The sequence below is a fragment of the Dipteris shenzhenensis genome, chromosome 33 (assembly GCF_047967505.1).
Source record: "Dipteris shenzhenensis isolate YYH24624 ecotype China chromosome 33, Dip_SZ_1.0, whole genome shotgun sequence".
Taxonomy (NCBI): domain Eukaryota; kingdom Viridiplantae; phylum Streptophyta; class Polypodiopsida; order Gleicheniales; family Dipteridaceae; genus Dipteris; species Dipteris shenzhenensis.
Window position 1 is genome coordinate 31,103,617 of NC_141628.1, and position 20,204 is coordinate 31,123,820.

Here is a 20,204-nt window from a genome sequence, read left to right on the forward strand (position 1 = left end):
TGTCCGGTGGTGGTAGCTCTCATCAGCCACGTCTATCATGGCTAAGATTCCACCAGGCTAGCAGTTAATTAGTAGCCACCAGAGTGGCCTACTCACTCACCACATGGCGTCTTCTTCATGATTACCAGCTCGTCTAGGTGGCACCTTAGATTCCATCCTGGTAGCCTATAATTAATATGGATGGAACCTCGGCCTCTAGCCGCCATGATGGCTCGAATTTTATAATATATATAAGATCCGTGGCATTTGGCATTTTACTACGTTGCTCTCCTCCACCCCTACTATGCTACTTTGCTCCACACCCCTCCTCCAGCTCTTTTTCGCCCCTGCTCTACTATGCTCCCTCCTTCAACTCTGGCCAATCATCTCCCCTACTCATCTGCTGCTCACCCACTCATCTTCACCTGGCATACTTACCCCCCCCTAATGCTTTGTGATCCCAATATTATCTACTTTCTCATATAAGGTGATTGTTTTGCACTCACCTGGAGTAAAAATGCTAGCACTAGTGGAGACCCTTCGTTCCCATAGTCGATTCCCCCCACATATGCATGTCACCACCTTAGATGACATGCTCACGAAGGGCCTCTTTATGGTTGTAGCTTGTGCTATATGGGTTCCCCCTAGATGTTGATGAAGGCCTCAGTATTTTTCAGAGCAGAGTACTCTCGACTTGTTGGGGGGGCCGTAATTTGAATCCTGGCAATGTGCATGGTCTTCGACTCCTCCTTTGGCTCCCTAAAAATTTTTAATGCAACAAGCTAGACTCGTGGGAAACTGAGCTATACAAATTCCTGCTTGCACACAGAAGGCTCTTAGCAATGGCTGGATGTAATCTTTTGGACTCTAAGGCTTTCAACGATATTTTGGCTCACTGGATGTAATGTTTTGGTCTCTAAGGCTCTCAACAATTGTTGAGTTTTTATTACATTTATGTAATATCTTTTTATTCAATTTGAGGCTCTCAGTATGCACTGTTGTTAACTTTTATATTTGAATGGTTATGGTCGCTAGCTATAATCCTTTGGCCTTTAAGGCTTTCAGCAATTGTTGAGTCTTTATAAATGTAAGATCCTCTGTTCAATTTTTGCTCGGTATAAGTTGTTAATTTTTAAATAACCTGTTATTGGACATGGATGTACATTGCAATCTCTTTTGCTCAATTTTCACTCGATAAATTGTACTTTTTCTCTCATTTATATTTACTGCAACGAGGACTAAAGCCTTTAAGGCTCTCAGCAATTGCTGAGTTTTTATAAATGTAAGATCCTCTATTCAATTTTTGCTCGGTATAAGTTGTTAATTTTTATATAACCTGTTATTGGACGTGGATGTACATTGTAATCTCTTTTACTCAATTTTCACTCAATGAATTGTACTTTTTCCCTCGTTTATATTTACTGAAATGAGGACTAAAATACGAGGAAAGGACTACAATTTCCTTGGTTTATGACCAGAATAGCGCTAAAATAACTCCAACAAGCCACCGTTGTGGTTGCATGGAGATACATCTAGAAAAATACAATTAAACTTTCAAAAATGCAATTGATGATATGGCCCTTAAGGGGTCCCCTCTAGGGGCAAGGGCCATATCGACATGCATTATACAACATCCAGGATGCCACTAGACAAAAATGGCATGTTGATATAGCCCTTGCCTCTAGAGGGGACCCCTCAAGGGCCATATCGTCAATTGCATTTTGCTTGGTTGCACAATGTAATACATTTTCCTTGGTACACAAATATATAACTCCAAGAACCAACGTGGTGGTTGTCATAGATCTCCTAGTCAGAGGTTTTTTTCTATGGATGTTCTCCATGTTCTGTCTAAGCTTCTTGGAAGAGTGCCTTGTACTGTCATACACATTAGAGATATTTGATCATCATAGGCTTATATCTTTGAAAATTTTATGTTGTATCTTTTAAAAAGATAGGCTTGTATCTTTTAAAAGTATTTGATCTTCATAGGCTTGTGTCTTTTTAAAGTATTGTATCATCAAAGGACCTTTTGTGTGAAACACATTCTTGTATCTTTGAATGTTTTATGGAAGAGCAAGAGATAGAGAGGTTTCTTTATGAACAACAACATAATCATGTCATGGTTTATTTAGGCACGACAACAAATTTGTGCTAAGCAGATATGTAAAAGGTCCTTTCAAACTCCGACACAAGATGAGTGCTACACAAGCTTGTGGTTCTTCACAAGATCAACAAAGAAGAGTGCATAGGGTTTATGAAGCCAAGCTCTAGCAGATTCATCATAGTGGCAATATTCCCATACCACTCTTGAATTGCAAGAGTAGTTAAGCACTGCCTACCCCTCCACTTGACTACTACTATATCCTCAAGAGCAAGAACATGGGATGTTGTGCTCTTATTCTCAACATGAACAATGTGTTTGTTCATCTAGACAACCGTAAAAAAGAGTTGTTCTTGCCATGATAACATGTTTATGCATGGCAGGTAGCTGGGGGCGCTTGTACAAGTGCCAGTTGCCATGTAGGAAATTATGTTGATGTATGTGAATAGTGCATGCAAGTGCACTTAGAAGCTCAAAAACATGTTGACCAACACACTGAGCTCTAATAGGCATTTCTGTATCATCTCTCTATTCTACCACGGAATGTCTCTTTGAAGCATGTCCGATACATGTCATCCATCTATCCAAATGATTTCCTTTCCAAAACTGGAATATTATCAATGGACTAATATAAGATAGTAGACCTATAGCTTGGATGATGCTCGGGTGTCTAACATCCTTCAAGCATGTGGCTTTTGCTAATGCTTTTGCATATCCTTGTGTGTCTTGGAGTGTTTCAACAACTTGCAGTTGTAAATATTATGGGGATCAAAAGAGATGATGCAAATGTTGCACATGATAACATTTCTAGATGTGCTTGTGCCCACGGCTACTGCAGGTGTGAATCAAACATCTCATCATCGAATAAGCACAAGGGTCAGTCGCTTTGGCATTCTCGTTCTAGCAGGTTCATCATGGTGCTATAGTGGTATTGCTAAGGGTGAAGGTGAGGCAGCTAAGGGTGCATGTGTGGGTGAGTGCGAAGAAGAGGGAAATCTATCAAGATGTGCAGTATGATGTACAAAAGGTGCAAAATGAGGACATGACTGTAATCATGGAAGATGTGCAACAAATTGCAAAATGTAAGTTGGGTGTGATTATGCTGATAGAGGATGTAGGAGATTATGTGCAACAAAGGAAGGCAAAAGATTGTGGAGCATGAAGAAATTCAGGGAAAGATTGACATGAAAAGATGGGTTGTGGTGAATATAATGGTGCTTGTGGGTGGTGTGGCTGTAGGGCTAGTGGTTGTGGCTATGTATGCAGGAGACACAATGGTATTTGGGGACATGGGTGAGTTGATGGAATCGAGGATGAGGCAACTCCCTTGCCTTTGAAGCCTTGCCACACATTCTTTATGTACATGACTTTGGCTTCTACGGTGGGACCCTCCCACTTCATGTCGCAAGCAGTGGTGTCTTGATTTATTTAACCAAGAAATCACCAACTATCTAAGGCAAAGTGGTGCATAAATTGATCTCTAGATTGTGCTAAAAAAACATTCAGAAATTGTCCACACAAGGCCCTCACTCCATGCTCAGCCATGGTCCTTGTTGCAAGATTTCGCATGCCGCTTTCACCAATGTTGAAAGCGGTCTCAATGATGTCCTGATCAATATTTATTAAGAAGTGCACATTCTTGTCCTTTAACACCTTCTTTTGAGCTTTATTGACATCAAGATGCTCAATATTTCTCTTCTCTCTTGCATAAGCCATCATGCAAGGGTCAATGCAAGCTTAGGTGTAGCCATTCTTGGAGAGGTCCAAGGAAATTTCTATATATAGGTATCTTTCTTGACCCATAACTTATGGATTGCTCACCCATGCATCGATCAACAGAGAATCAATATAGACCAGGGTAGGAAGGGATGAAACTGTGTATGCGCCATCACCATAGTGATTAGTAGAAGCTATGAATTGAATGCGAGATGAGCAAGGGAGGTGAAGGATGATGAAGCAACTCATAGAGTGATGAAGAAGACAAGGAAGGCTACGAGCACATGCATAATAGTGATAAAGGATTGCATTCTTGATCGCCAATACCCCTCCTTGACGACAAGTCATTGCATGGTAGGCAGCAGCTGGGAAAAGACCTCATAGAATACTTCTGCATGAATCTTACCACATGGCCACATGTCTTGCTGTGATTGCTCCATCGCCTCCACCTCAACCAAGGGAATTTGTGCCTCATTACATACTAGAAATGGACACTAAACACTCTCGTCATGATGATAAGTACACAATCAAAACCCATTGATTGGATGTGGGATAACGCACTCCTGCAGATCCGCGAGATAGAATAAAGTAGACCCGCACTCATGAAAGTTTCGAAAAGGTCTTGACCACTGCAACTTCAATTTCCCTAGCATTTGCCCTACGCATCTATTGAACAAAAACACCAATTGACCACGCTCGAACAACTTTTTTTTCAAAGCCAAATCCACCCTTCGATTTTGTCTTGCTTGAACCTCCATGGTAAGATAATAGCTTTCCATCCGTATGTCATCCAACATATCTAGCACATCCAGATGGAACACCATAGACTCGTGCGGAAGAATTCTATCCTCCACCGCAATCTGGAAGCTTGGAACAACATGCTTGATAGGTGTAATTGCCTCCATCCCAAATGCTAGCTTGAAAGGAGTTGGTACGATTGCAACCTTGAATGACGTGTAGTAGGCCCATAGTGCAGCCAACAGCTTTTCATCCCAATCTGTGTGGTGCTCATTGACTAGCAGCGAGATGATCTGCTTGAATTATCTATGATTTGTCGATTCATCCAATCCATTGGCCTACGGCGGGTAATAGGGAGATGACTTCTTGTGAATCACCATGTAAAAGGAATTCATCCACTTAATGACCTTGTTGATGAAGTTAGTACCCCTATCACTGACCAGCTCAATTTGACAACCAAACCACATGAACATATCCTGATAAAGGCATTTTGCATCTAAATTTGTGATGTTATCTCATAGTGCCCATGCCTCCACCCAAATAGTACAGTAGTCGGTCACCCACAAGCAAATAGCAGTTCCTCGTGCGGGTTGTAGCCAGATGGAATGGACCGATGAAGTCCAGCCCCCATCTTTGAAATGGTTCAAGTGGCAAAATGGGGTGTAGGGGCATCCGATCATGGTCTGTGGGTTGACCCAACCTCTGACAGAGATAAGAGCTCTTTGCGAGAACCATTGGGCATGTTTTTGCATGGTTGGCCACCATAGGCCCACTTGTAGAATCTTCTTTGCTGTGATCAGCAGACCTGAAAAGTGCCCACCCAAAACACCACAATAGGTCTCCATCAAAACCACATGTTTCTCATGAGGCTAAACCCATTGCAGTAGTAGGGCCTCCATCAAATGCCTACAATATAGTTGGCCTAGCACTGCTTCAAAAGATTGGCTTTGCGATGCCATCCTCTTCCTTCGATATTGACTCAGATACTTAGGCACCACCCCAACATGTTTTTGCATGGTTGGCCACCATAGGCCTACTTGTAGAATCTTCTTTGCTATGATCAAACCTGAAAAGTGCCCACCCAAAACACCACAATAGGCCTCCATTAGAACCACATGTTTCTCATGAGGCTAAACGGATTGCAGTAGTAGGGCCTCGTTCAAATGCCCACAATATAGTTAGCCTAGCACTGCTTCAAAAGATTGGCTTTGTGATGCCATCCTCTTCCTTTGATATCGACTCAGGTACTTAGGCACCACCCCAGTGGTTAGGAATGACACCATCTCATCATACCAAGACCACACAATTTCTAGAACCACCACAGGTCCAACTTCAATTGGATCCGCTTGGAAGATTGCAGCTAGCTCAGCATCGGGAAAAGCATCTTTCACTCTAGTTAGCATCTCCTTGAACTCCGATTGATACAAGTAATCAGCCACTGCATGCTGAGATCCAAGCCGATGGATGACTTTGAAATCATATTCCTACAACAACAACACCCATCATGCCAGCCAACCTGTGAGATTGTGCTACTTCGCTAGGTATAGCAATGCGAAGTGGTCAACATGAAACACAAAGGGTCATCCCAACAGGTAATGCTAAGAGGTCAACGTCATCAAATGAACAGCATGTAGAGGAGCTCAAATTGGCTTGTTGAGATGGTTTTCGACTATAGATTTGGCTTTCATGAGCATCTAGTTTTTGTGATGAGACCTACTATGCAAGCTACAAATTCAATTTATGAGCATCATTTTGTCATGCAACACATTCGAGATTATTGAGAGGTTTGGAGGCTAGGCATGATTTTTGAATTCACCATGCATTGGATTTATTTGTGAGTCAATGATTTTTAAATTTCCAACTTTGTGCATGGATAAGGAAGCCTGTCATGGATGCTTGTCATTCACTAATTTTGAGTTACACTTCAACATGCCAAGATGCGCCTTCAATTTTGATGGTGCGTATTCTTGCTTTCAAAACCACATATTATAGTTCGTGAAAGAGTTTGATCTAGCAATTTGCCTTTCAACTGGCATCTCAAATATTCTATCTGATTCAATATTAAGGTGAACCTAGCCTTACCTCCATTCAAAAAAATTTACCAATGCATTTACAGTCATTCAAGCTCCATTACATAGTTGCTTTTTCCTATAGGTTCTAAAACAATTACATCAAAACTATGAATTTCCTGGCTATTTCTAAAACATTTCTTAATTGAGCTTTGTGTATGAATGTGTTAAATAATGCTTGTTATTGATGCATTTTCAAGCAACATCTTCTTGTGAAAGACTGCAATATGCCAATATCCCTCCCTTGCTACTACTAGATACCATTTTAGTGTAGCTTTAGCCCACAACGGGAGCCCGCACCTAATTAAAAGCCTAAAATTTATAGGCCACCCATTTCTAGCGAGCCTTGCACTTTTGCCAAACCCACTAAATCTACTCTCCTCTTCCCCATTCAAGTTAATCAGTTTGTGGCTTGCATTAAATGCATACTTTTTATACTTTTTGTACTCTCTCTCTCTCTCTCTCTCTCTCTCTCTCTCTCTCTCTCTCTCTCTCTCTCTGCCCCCCTCCCTCCCTCCCTACCCCTCCCCCCCACACACCGTTTGATGTTGCCACTTCAGTGTTCTCTCTCTCTCTCTCTCTCTCTCTCTCTCTCTCTCTCTCTCTCTCTCTCTCTCTCTCTCTCTCTCTCTCTCTCTCTCTCTCTGCCCCCCTCCCTCCCTCCCTCCCTCCCTCCCTACCCCTCCCCCACACACACCGTTTGATGTTGCCACTTTAGTGTTCTCTCTCTCTCTCTCTCTCTCTCTTACACACACACACATGCGTGCGCGTGCACGCATGCACACACGTGTGCATGCGCGTACACACATACACGCACATGCACATGCACATGCACACACACATGCACACATACACACACGGATATGCACACACATGTTCACACATGATGGTTCTGAGCCTAGATATCCTTATATACAATACATAGTCCTAGAATTTTTGTTGTTGCGTAAAGAACTTGAGCAAAAAAGAGAGGGGGAAAGAGAGGAAAAGAGAGGTAAAAAGAGAGGAGAAAAAAGTGAGAAAAAGAGAGGATAAAAGAGAAAAAGAGAGAGGGAAAGAGAGGAGAAAAGAGAGGAAAAGAGAGGAGATAAAAGAGAGAAAAATAGAGGAGATAAGAGAGAAAAAGAGAGGAAAAAAGAGAAGGAAAGAGAGGAGAAAATAGAGGAAAAGAGAGGGGAAAAGAGAGGAACAAAGAGGAGAAAAAAGAGAGAAAAAGAATGCTCCATCATGCATGCCCTCTTTCTTTATCCTGCCCTCATGCTTCAATCCAATTTTCCTCTTTCTTGGACCCGCCCTCATGCAATCAGTTATTTCCATCATTCATGCAGTTCCTTATTAGTTCATGAATGCTTAAGGCATTGAAAATTCGACTTAAACATGCATGCAAAGGAGAAAGGAAAGAGAAGGAAGGGGAAGGGGAAGGGGAAGGGAAAAGGGAATAAAACATAAGAAAAAACAATGTAACATCTAATTCGAGAACTGTAACCTCAAAAAGACAACTCTTTCCTCTTTTTCATGAGAATTTTACATTTTTTTGAAAAAGATGGCCTTTTTGTGCGATGGTTTTTGAAAAAATACATAAAAACCATGCTTTTATGAAATTTTGCCGACAAAGTTTTTTTGGAAAACAGGCACAAACACCTACACTTGGAATACCAAAATACATTAATTTTTTAAAACCAATATAATAAGGTCCTATGCATCCAATGCACATAAAAGGTTCATGGCATAACACATTTCAAAATCCTAAAAAGGTACAAATCACATTATTGCACAAACATACATGCCACTAATCCTACAAAGAACAGTACTCATCCTCTGATCCTACACCTTCAAATGCACTAGAGCCTAAGATTTGTGTGGTAGAAGTTGAAGATCCTTCCTCCTCTACGCTATCCACTAGAACATTCTTTGAGTCATCCTGGGCAAGTTTAGCTGCCACCCTCTTTTCTGCATGGCGTGTCTTGGCTTCCATTTGCTCACTGCATCTGATTAATGTCTTTGGAATTTTTTGGGATATTATGTATTGTGTCTCCTTTGGCAAATGCTTGGCTTGTGTTAATTGAAATGCATATACCAAAAGATCTACCTCATCCAATTGTAGAGTATCAATTCTTAGACAATTCTTTGTCGCCCTCTTTCCTTTTTGGCCACGCTTCCTTGTTACCACCAACTCTAGGTTATATCGACCCGTGAAAGCATCCATGGACTTGGTGAAAAACCAATGCACCTCTATTGACTTGGTGTTTGAACCTTCCTTTTCGAATTTCGCAACTTTAGCAATCCAAAAAGGAAATCCACTAGGATCATCTGTTGCTAACACAGCAACCATCATATCCACTGCCAAGTCCTCGATGCTACCACTCCACATTTCTTGAAGCCTTTCCCTGGCTTTTTTGGACTTTCTTACTCCAAGGTACAGTTCTCTCTCCTCCCCAAGATAGTTCTTCTTTGAAGATGCATGTAAATGCACACTTGAAGAAGCATTCATACACGCATTTACAAAATCTTGTTCAATGCATTGTGGTGGCCAACTGGCCAACTAAAATCTGACACATCTTGGGGGTCATTTAGTAGGTGATTGATAAGTATTTGGGATGCAAAGAATGGATTCCAGCATGTCCACACCACATCTTCAAAATACATTGCAGCATGCTGGATTGTTTCTCTAATCTCATTGACTGAACTTACATGGTTTACATCTCTCCCCTCCTTCATGGCTTGTTGCAAATCCCTCACTGATTGTAAAGGTTGTAAGGGTTCCACATACAACTCACGCTTTGGAACACACTTCAAGAACTTCAATCCTTTGATTGGAACCCAAGTCGGTGTACCTTTGCCAAGTCTTTGAAAGTGACAAAGAGAATTTGGATCACTATCATGGATTGTAGCAAATGCAACTACTCTTTGGCAACATAATATCACCTCCATCCCAGGAATGAAATCTTTTACCATCTTCCTGTGGAAAAATTATAGAAAATATTAGTCTCTTTTGAATATTTTTCCTATTAGTTGTAACTTTTTATTAAATTAATCTCTCTTATTTTACTTTTACTTTATTTTATTAAATTTTGATGGTGATACAAGGATACAAGTATTTACCTAATAGAATCTCTAATTTAAATTGTGATTTTATGGTTTAGAATTGTAAAAGATAGTATAAATAATTTTATATTAAGTTGCATGCAATGTAGTGTGCCCATCCGATAAATACTTGTTCGGATAACACACCTAGGAGCATGCTTTTAGACAGATGTGCATCACATCAAGGCAAAAACGGTATTTAATGCCAGAATCGACCATGCAAAGCATATCAGATGGGCATAATACTTTGCATGCACCTCAAACTAGGTGGTATATACTCACATGCAAAGTGGTTCACCCATCCCGTAAGTACTTGTTCAGATAACAAACCTGGGGGTGCATTTTTTGACGGTTGTGCAAAACACTAAGGAAAAAATGGTGTATAATGCATGATTGACCATGCATAGCATATCTGATGGCCACAATACTTTGCATGCACCTTAACCTAGGTGGTATTGAGTTGCATGCAATGTGTTGCACCCATCCAATAAGTACTTGTTGGAATAACACAATTAAGAGCGTGTTTTTTTATGGATGTGAATCACACTGAGCCAAAAACTGTGTTTAATGCTTAATCGACAATGCAAAGCCTATCCGATGGGCATAATAATTTGCACGCACCTCAACCTAGGTGGTATTGAGTTGCATATAATATGTTGTGCCCATTCGATAAGTACTTGTTGGAATAACAAACTTAGGAGCATGTTTTTTTACGGATGTGAATCAGAATCTAAATTGGAATCAAAATCATCATCTTCTTCATGAGAATATTCGGACTGCAAAATCTGAACTCTTTCTTGAACTTCCAAGATATCAACAATATATAAAAAAGATCAGAAATCATCTTTAGGAAATTTGGCATACCAATCCTTTGCATTATCAAGAAAAATTGAATATTCTGAATGCTTATCCAAGAGCTTTGTGACTTTTCAGATTGCTTTTTCTTCACATAAAGCTAGAAATATTTTATAGAAACTTTTCTCCAAAAGATCAGTGTAATACTTCCTTTGATGCCCATATTGCTTGCAATGCTTGCACAAATACATATAGCAATCATTCGAACCATGATCAACACTTTCACATAAATGACATTGCTTGCTTCGACGCTTCTTCTTAGACTTTACCATGATGATAATCATAAATTAGAAATTGTTGCTGATGTAAATTAGAAAGAAAGAGATGAAGGTACCTCTGATTCATGCTTCATCGTGTTCTAACAGTTTGGACCTTTATATCTCAAACCAAAGAAATTAGATTTTGCATATCATCACCAATATTCTAGCATTATAGATCATTGCCCCATTTAGGACAAGGTCAGATCCATCTTCCTAATAGAAGTTGCATTTCAATCAAAAATTAGAACTCAATCCTCTTGGAATAGTTCAAATCATGAACCATAATCTTTTTGGAATTGACTTGAGAGCCTTCATTGCAAGGATTGGACTTTGCCACCAAGATGATTCTTGGTCTACTGACAAAAACTATGGTAGATTGCAACAAGGGAACCGGATTACTGTTGAATCTTTGAATAGTCATTGTATTGTTTATTGACAGGTTTCTAAATTGCATATGCTAGTCTCTTGACAACTTCCTGCATTTGTACTTGTCCCATCTCTACAATATGTTGTTGTTGCCTTAATTATGTTTTCTTGATTCTCAGATTTCTTGATTGTCAAATAGGCCAACCAAGAAATAGTGTTGCCTAGAAATACTTGTTGTCAATCTTTGCAGTAGTTAACTTTGCAACCACAAGCAACCTTCATCCAAGAATTGGAATCTAAACTTGGAAATTGGACTTGTAGGAGGGTAGACTTTGACAATCAAATTATAAGACTTGCTTTAGCCTAGATAGTCAGATTATGAGATCTGTCAACACCATCGAATAAGCCACCAATGCAATAGATGGACATGAAGTTGCATAGACCCTCAAACTATTGCTAATCATCATATTTTCGAATCAAGCTTTGCCTGGCTTCATATGAACTTGGTCGTTTTTATGGCTTTCCATACAAAAAAACAAGCTGTGATTTTCTTTCACTTTATCAATCATCTTCAAGAAAGTCTATGGGTGGTCTTCTGCTTCATTGTAGCCGCCTTTTGTGATTGCCTCATAAAAATAGATAGGTGTGGGATAAACTTTCATGGGTTGAAGCCTCTACGACATAAATTGGTAATCTTCATATGGCGTACTCATTCTTCTTCACCAAACTGTAACTGGTTGGTTACAATCAGCGATGTCTTTAGGAATTTGCAATCCCATAGGCCAGATGCAATAATTGAAATCACAGATGACTTCTATCAATTATTTCACTCAATGATGCTACTGAAAAGGCCAATTTCTTCATCAGGAACAAACAATCTTTCTTTTTGACAAGGTGTTGCTTTTCCTTCTTCACGTTACATGAATTGACCATAACACTCTCTTGTCTTGATCACGTTCTTGATCGCCCGGTGTATCCTAAGGCAATCATCTCCCTTCTGTCAAGTGCTAGATAGATATGTAGATCTCTGAGTGGCATCGTTGGATTCAGCTATCTTCACATTTTTAGAATTGGCATTACTCGAAATCAAAGAAACTTCTCATCGCATCCTCCAAGACACATCACTGGCCAGATGAGCTACCAATCTCTTGCATGGGCATTTGTTGCTCGCTTCCTTTTTGAGTGTGTCGATGCTTCGCCATGCTTGTTGCTTGCTTTAGCATAGGATTTGAAAGTCATAAGGTCCTCCAAGAGGCTCCAATTAGACAATCTTTCCATCCTCCTCCATGTTAACACCTACGATTCTATGGATTCATTCTTCTTGAGACTCTCTTCTAATGCATTCATCCCTCATAATTGATTGATTCTACATTTCCCAAGAGAAGCTGGAATAATCAAACCGACTACAGGATCACCAATGTAATAGGTAGAGACTTATTCCAGAATTCTACATATTAGATTATAGGAACTCAAATCTGATGAGCAAGAGGGAGGAAATCAAGCGTCTGTGCTAGGCGCCTTTGTTGGGTAAAAGAGTGTCAATTTTGCTTGTTGCAGTTCGCACAGTCCTCTGATTGCGATTTCGTCGAGGCCAAGCTTCCTCAAAAAAATTACAATTGTGCTACGTATCACCTCACATCGAGGTTTCCTCCCGGCAGATTTAGATCTTATTTTGGCGCCATAGCCATTCTTGGCACTTGTAGGTTCGAGTCTTGGCATAGTTCTTTGCCATTGTCTCTAGCTCATCTGGGAGCTGTTGGGGAGCCTATGGATTGCATGTTTGATGCAGTTGTATGCCTAGGAGAGCCGGTGTTGCATTTGAGGTCTTGGAGCTGAGCATTGGTTGATTTTGGTCTCTTTGTGGGACATTTTGCAGAAGTACGCCTTGTGGACATTGTGTGGGATATGTGCTTGTGCACTATGCAGCTTCTTTTGGTTGCAGTTGAGGTTTGTTAGCTCGTGTTTTCCCATGCATTGGGGTCCTGTTGGACATAATTTGCTGCATCTTGTCCATGCTGGGCATTAGACAACGTCAATTTCTTTCAGTTGGTCTTGGCTTGGCTCGGGGACAGGTTTAGGTCTCCCCGAGTGATAGTAGGCTAACAGAGACTCAGGTTAGGAGTTCTCTTGTCAGAGGCCATTGCAGATACTTTTGTCAATTGGTGACACATGCTTTGACAGTGGTACATGCCTGGTTGAGATGCATTGATAGTTTGTTGGATGCATGGTTATTTGCCTACGTTGGATACATACGGTGGTATGGTGATGTATTGAGATGCTGTCAGATTAGCATTGTTTGGAGCTGTTTTAGGGCTGGCTTGTCAGCATTTTGGGACTGATTTGTTACCGTATTCGGGGCTGATTTTATGGCATTGTGTTTGCCATTGGTTAGGACATTACAATTGCTGTTGTTGCTATTTTTTATGACAAAATAGTCATTTTCAGGACTGAATATCTCTTTCTTGGTGTGGAATTGCACTTTGCACCGAAGTAAAAAGTTGTAGTTCACAGAACATACTACAACTTTGCTTTTGGAAGCAAGTTGATCCGGTATAAGCTGCAGGAGTTACATCCTCTGCAAAACCACAAAAAGTTGCAGTCTACTGTCTATTTGTGACCAATGTGCAAGAAGCTGTTTTTCAGGTGTGAATATCTAAGAATCCACAAGGATTTGGCTCTTGAGGTCAACTGATAAGCTGTAGATCTTTCTACAAGCTACAACTTTGCTGTTTATAGCTTTGGCATCCGGTCTTTTGGTGAAAAGATATCACTATTCGAAAACAAGGACAGCGTGTTATCTTGCCCAAAGTGGATGTGATTTCTCTTGCACAACAGTAAATTACAAAAAGTGATTGGGATCTCACTTCAGTCCAAGGGCATTATTGGCATTTTGACAAGTCTCTTTTGCACATTTGACAAGTGGTGAATGCTTGATTTTGTTGCCAAAGGATTGCACACTTGAGGTGATGCATTGGTGATGCAGAGTAAATGCCATTTCGATGCATTATGGATTTGCATTGGTGGATGCCGCATTGATGTTTATGGATAGTTGAGCTGGGATCCTATTGCCATTGGTTGAGTAGGCATTGCTTATTTGGTTCAGTGCATTTCTTACTTGGATTGCCAGGCATTGGTAGGTTACTGGGCTGCATATATTCTTGTTTATGCCACTTTATGGCTGAGTGCTTTTGAGCATTGGATCAGCCAGTTTATTTGGAGACCTGATTGGTCTGGACAACACTATTTTTTTGGTCATTTGGGTTGCCTATTGCACTATACTATTCTTTAGTTGTGAGCTATTGTGCCACAAATATGGCATCTACAGCTGGTAGTGCCCTCTTTGATATTGAGAGGTTGGATGGATCAAACTTTTAGTATTGGAAAGAGCAGATTTATGATGTGTTAGTGCAGAAAAGGCAGCATAAGCCCATTCAATGCAAAGGTGTCACGCCTAATAGCATTAAACAGAGTGATTGGGATGACATGGATGAGCAAGCATGCTCTATCATTCAGTCATCACTCTTGAAGTGAGTCTACTTGCAGGTATAGGATGGTGTACAGGGTGTAGACTACCATACATATGAGTTCTATACTCGTATATGCCGAATGTATGACCATGATAGTGTTATGTTATAGTATGATGGGTTGAAATGCCGTGATGTGCTGAAATACAGCCTTGATATGCACTCCAGAGGTAGATCAATTGGTAGAAACAGGTCATGTTCAAGGGAGAAATCCAAGAGCAAGTCTAGCTCTCGGACTTGTGTTAGATGTTTCTATTGTGGAAAGTATGGCCACATGAAAAAGTATTGCTGGAAATGGCTGAGAAAATACAAGAAGAAGAGCAATGTTAAGAATGACAGGAAGAAGGAGAAGAAGCATGTTGAGCTTCAAGGCATGGATGACAGGGTTTCCACTGACAGTAGCAGTGATGAAGGCATTCTTTTGTCTATGTCTGACACCTCCTTCTTAGCCACTGATGTACCCATTCTCGATGATTGGATTTTAGATCCATGTGCTTCATGTCATATGACCCCTCATAGGTCATGGTTTAGTGCATATCAGGAATGCATTGTGGAGAGTAATTTGATGGGCATTGATTATTCTATGAATGTCTATGTTTATAGGGATATCCACCTTGTTATGCCTAGTGGCTCTATTCTTGTTCTACAAAGGGTTAGACATATACCAGGACTTGCTACGAGCAAGATCAGTACTGGACAGTTGGTTGAGGTAGGTTATCATGTCTCTTTGGGTGATCATGCATGGAAGATTGCTAGAGGCAATCTAGTTATGGCTAGGGGATCACGGGTTGGATTCTCTTATGCATTGCATGTATCAGGTGTCCAAGATAAGATGCTTATGATTAGTAAACAGCCATTAGTTAGTTTATGGTATGCCAGACTTGGACATATGTCTACTACAAGTATGGAAGCCCTTACAACATTGAGATACATTCCTGTTATGGATGTCTCTCAAATTTTATGTCATGATTGTGATGATGATCAGCAGTCAGGATCCTATTTTGTGAGGAAGACAGTCAGTGAGAGGTATGTTGAGCCATTGCAGTTGGTTCATAGTGCAGTTTGTGGGCCTATGCCTACCGTTTCATTGGGTGGCACCTCTTACTTTGTGACATTTATTGATGTTGCTACAAAGTACATATGGGTATATCCGATTTGGCAGAAGCATGATGTATATGATACATTTTAGCGCTTCTTGGGTAATGCTAAAAATCAGTCAGGAAAGAACCTATAGAGCTTGATGACTGATGGTGATGCAGAGTTTACCTCTTCTAGATTTCAGCATCTATGTGATACACTTAGTATCAGGAGGAGGGTGTTGACCACTCCTCATCTTTCTGCTCACGATGCCTTGGCAGAAGGCATAAATCGGATTCTATTAGACAAGATTAGTAACATGCTACGGTATGCAGGTCTTACCGAATGCTATTGGGATAAGGCATGTAAGACAGCTGCATACTTGCTTAACAGGTCACCCAGGAGATCTCTGAATGGTAGAGTGCCATTTGAATTCTTGACAGGCAAGGCACCATTATATGAGCATTTACGTGTGTTTGGCTGCGAGGCTTATGCTCATGGTTCCCGATCGAGGAGGTGTATCTTCCTTGGATACAGTGAGTCCTGTAGGGACTACAGGTTATGGGATTCTTCAACTAGAGAGTTGATACACAACCATAATGTCTATTTCAGAGAGGATGCTATGTTTAGACAGCCCAGGACTGTGGATAGCAAGAGAGTGGTATTCTAGGAGGGTGTAAGTGCACTGATACCTTCGAATTCTTTGCAGGGGCAGCCCATATCCCTTGGAGTGGGAGGTTTTTCCCACAGTGAGTAGGTTATAAATTTGGGATAGCCATGATTGCTTCCTGATTTTGGTCAGAGATGGTCAAATGTCTCGAGTATTCCATAGGTTTATACTCCTATGGAGATTGTTGATGCATCTTCTATGGACAGTTAGAGTTTACTCCCAGGATGCGGAGTGCCTCTTGTAGATGAGGATGAGGCTATGCATGGTGAGGAGGATACCTTGGCTAATGATGCCTGGTATGATCCATTGGCTGGTTATGCCAGGACAGATGTGGTTTTTGTAGTTATTGACTCGGGTCATATTGCGCATGGGTAGGAATCATTGATATGTTTGCTTCGTAAGTGCCTCCATGGCCAGAAGCAATCCACTCGAGCTTGGCTTCATAGGTTTAATACCATTATGAGAGCTCAGGATGTGATGCGTAGTGAGACAAGTTATGGTCTCAGTATTCAGGAGGTTGCTAAGCTTCTGAGGTTACTTGCCATATGGTTCCTTATGGACAGGGATGCTTTGCAGTGGGAGCTGCATGGTCTTGATGATGTTTATCAGATACTTAGTTGTTTCAGTATGGAGAGGGGGAAGTTATTGAGTACTCCATTGCCTGTATTGGCTCCATACTTGAAACACAGCAGGTTTGACGATCACAGATTAGTTGAGCAGCAAGTTATGGTTGATATGGCAGCCATAGTACTTCATGCACATGACTGTGTTGAGACTTGGTTCTCACATGTTTGCCATTGCAGCTAGACTTCCGGTTCTTGCTTCCATTGTAGTGGGAGTTGGTAGCATGATTATGGTAGATTTTGGCAGTAGGGAAGCAGTTGTGGACATTAGGTCCTTATGCTTGCAGGAGCAACATGCAGGTGATGCAGGTTGGGTAGACCAACAGAGGTCTATTGTAGGGCATGTGCTTATGGTCATAGGTGGTACAGAGATATTTTCTCTACACAGTGACAGTTCGGGTGCTATGGACTTAGCACAGGAGCACGTGGTGGTGAGAGTTCACTCTCCCAGTGATATCTGACATGAGATCTTGGTTGATAGGCATCTACAGCTTGTCATTTTCTATCCTACAGACCTGATATCTGCTAGCAGCTTATCCTCTATGCACTTTGCACATTGTAAAGTGCCAATGGGCATAGGATGACAGTCTGGTCATCTTGTTTTTCAGCCTATGGCTGATTGTATTATATGTGTACTATACTCCCTTAAAGGCACATTGCTTTTAAGTGGGAGGTTGTTGGGGTAAAGAGCAGTGTGCCCACCTACTTGTACTGTGCCCATGTATACTCATATATATATATGATAGATAAATAAGCTGGAGTAGCTTTTGCTCCACCATTTTGGTGTCTCCTTAACCCTTTGTGAGTGCTCCCTCTTCCCCCACATGACTCTGGGTGCCTATCGCTACTAAGTGCACATAATCCACCAACTGGATTTTGCTGGTAGCCCAACCTAGCGTAGGTAGTCATCTACATCATCGTCTATCCATGACATGCGATTCGATGGTTGCCATGCTAGAATTTCCTTGTCATCAGTGCCAAGATCATGATAATTCAATAGGATGATAGGGGAGGAGCGGTGGCACATACACCCAGCTTTGCTGGTAGCCTAGCCTAGTGTAGGCAGTCATACACATCATCAACTAGCCATGACGTGTGATTAGATGGTTGCCATGGGAGAATTTCTTGATCATTGGAGCCAAGATCATAATAATTCAATGGGATGAGAGGGGAGGAGAGGTGGCACATACACCCAACTTTGTTGATAGCCTAGCCTAGCGTAGGTAGTCATATACATCATTGTCTAGTCATGACGTGCAATTAGATGGCTGCCATGGGAAAATTTCTCTGTCATCGGAGCGAAGATCATAATAATTCAATGGGGGAGGAGTGGTGGCACATACACCCAGCCTAACATAAGCGGTCATATACATCGTCTAGCCATGATGTGATTAGATGGTTGCCATGAGAGAATTTCTCGGTCATCAAAAAATGCTAATCTGGGTGGCCTGTGAACTAGATGGCCCCTCATGCAAAGTCATTGTTATTATAGTCAACTAAAGAAAGGAAAGATCAAAAGAGGACATCAGTTTATCATTGAGTCGGTTCATCAGGCTGTAATTTATAGCAATAGTTCTCATTCTAAACTATTGTTATTACACCCTGATACACCGACTGAATGCTAATCTAAGCTTGTGAACTCAATGGTCCCCCATGCAAAGTCATGGTTATTACAGTCTGATTTTGGCTCAATGCTAATCTAGGCCTGTGAATTAGATGGTGCCTCATGCACAATCATTGTTATTATAGTCTGATTTTGACTGAATGCTAATCTGAACCTATGAATTAGTTAGTCCCTCATGCATGGTGACCATTGTCACTAAAACAAGCTCGGTGGCTATTTGGGATTAGTATACTATTTGGGATTTATATTTTCCCTTGTTTGGGATTTATTGAAACAAGTGTAGTGGTTGTTTGGGATTTACTAAAGATTATATTTTGTGGGGGGTACAGTTAGTTAATCCTAAACCAATAAAAATGCATTTTGTTGCCAGTGCCTACCTCCTCTAGCTACTGCCAACCTTCTCTAGCCTTAATTATCATACAACTAACTTGTGATATTCATCAATGTAATGTGTGTAGAATGTAGCGGTACATGGGTCTTCAAAGATGGCAAAGATCTCACTCAATTACATCATTGAGCATGTCAAGACGGCTTGATTTGACAGATTAGAATATGTGAACAATTACATATTGGATAGTAGGAGAGCAAACTAGTTTAAAATCCCAACAGGTCTCGAGTGAAGGAACAACAGGGGAATAGAGATGGAAAGCCACAAAGGCAATTACATTTTTCCTGCTGCTTGTCCTAAGCTTAATGAAGCCATTTCACAAGGGGTCCCTTGAAAACCAAGATTGTTGTAGTAGATGAGATTGATCGCTTAGAGGAGGAACATAGAGTTCCCAAGAGTGTGTCATTCACAAGATGGTCATATTGCATGAGGAACTATGGGAAGGCCTTCAATACTATAAGAACCCACAATTTGCAAAGTATGTTGCTAAAGGCTCCCTTGTGTGATGTGTCGAGCCTGCATTCTATAATCGTTGCGTAAATAGAAAGTCTTCAAAGATCTCAGACTTTATCTCTTGTAGTCTTGGATATATATTACCCGGGACTTTTTTAGGGGCTGACCACCCCTCTAATATAGTTGGCTTTTCAATAGAACTTGAGTTAAGTAGTAAATTGTCTTCTTTGAAAGAAAAAAAAAGTAAATTGTCTTTGTATTTATCCATACTTAGATACGATGGTGGTCACTTTTCAAAATGTAGAAGAGTAAAACTTGGTCGTATACTACCTGGGTATATAACTTTAGGGGCTGACTATACATTCGGCTTTTCTATATACCTTGAGTTTTAAATCAATAATTTGCAATTTATACATCCTTGGATACGATTGTTTCACTCAACTGGACCTTATAATTTGAAAATGTTCATTTATTTGGATTTGAAGGTTCTATCTTCTTATGACTACTTCACTCATGACATGCGATTAGATGGTAATTCTAACTGTGTGATGTGTTCTTACAGCCTATCTCAACTTAATGCTAGTTCTCATTCTAAACTATTGTTATTACAACTTGATAAACTGATTGAATGCTAATATAAGCTTGTGAACTAGATGCAAAGTCATTATTATTACAGT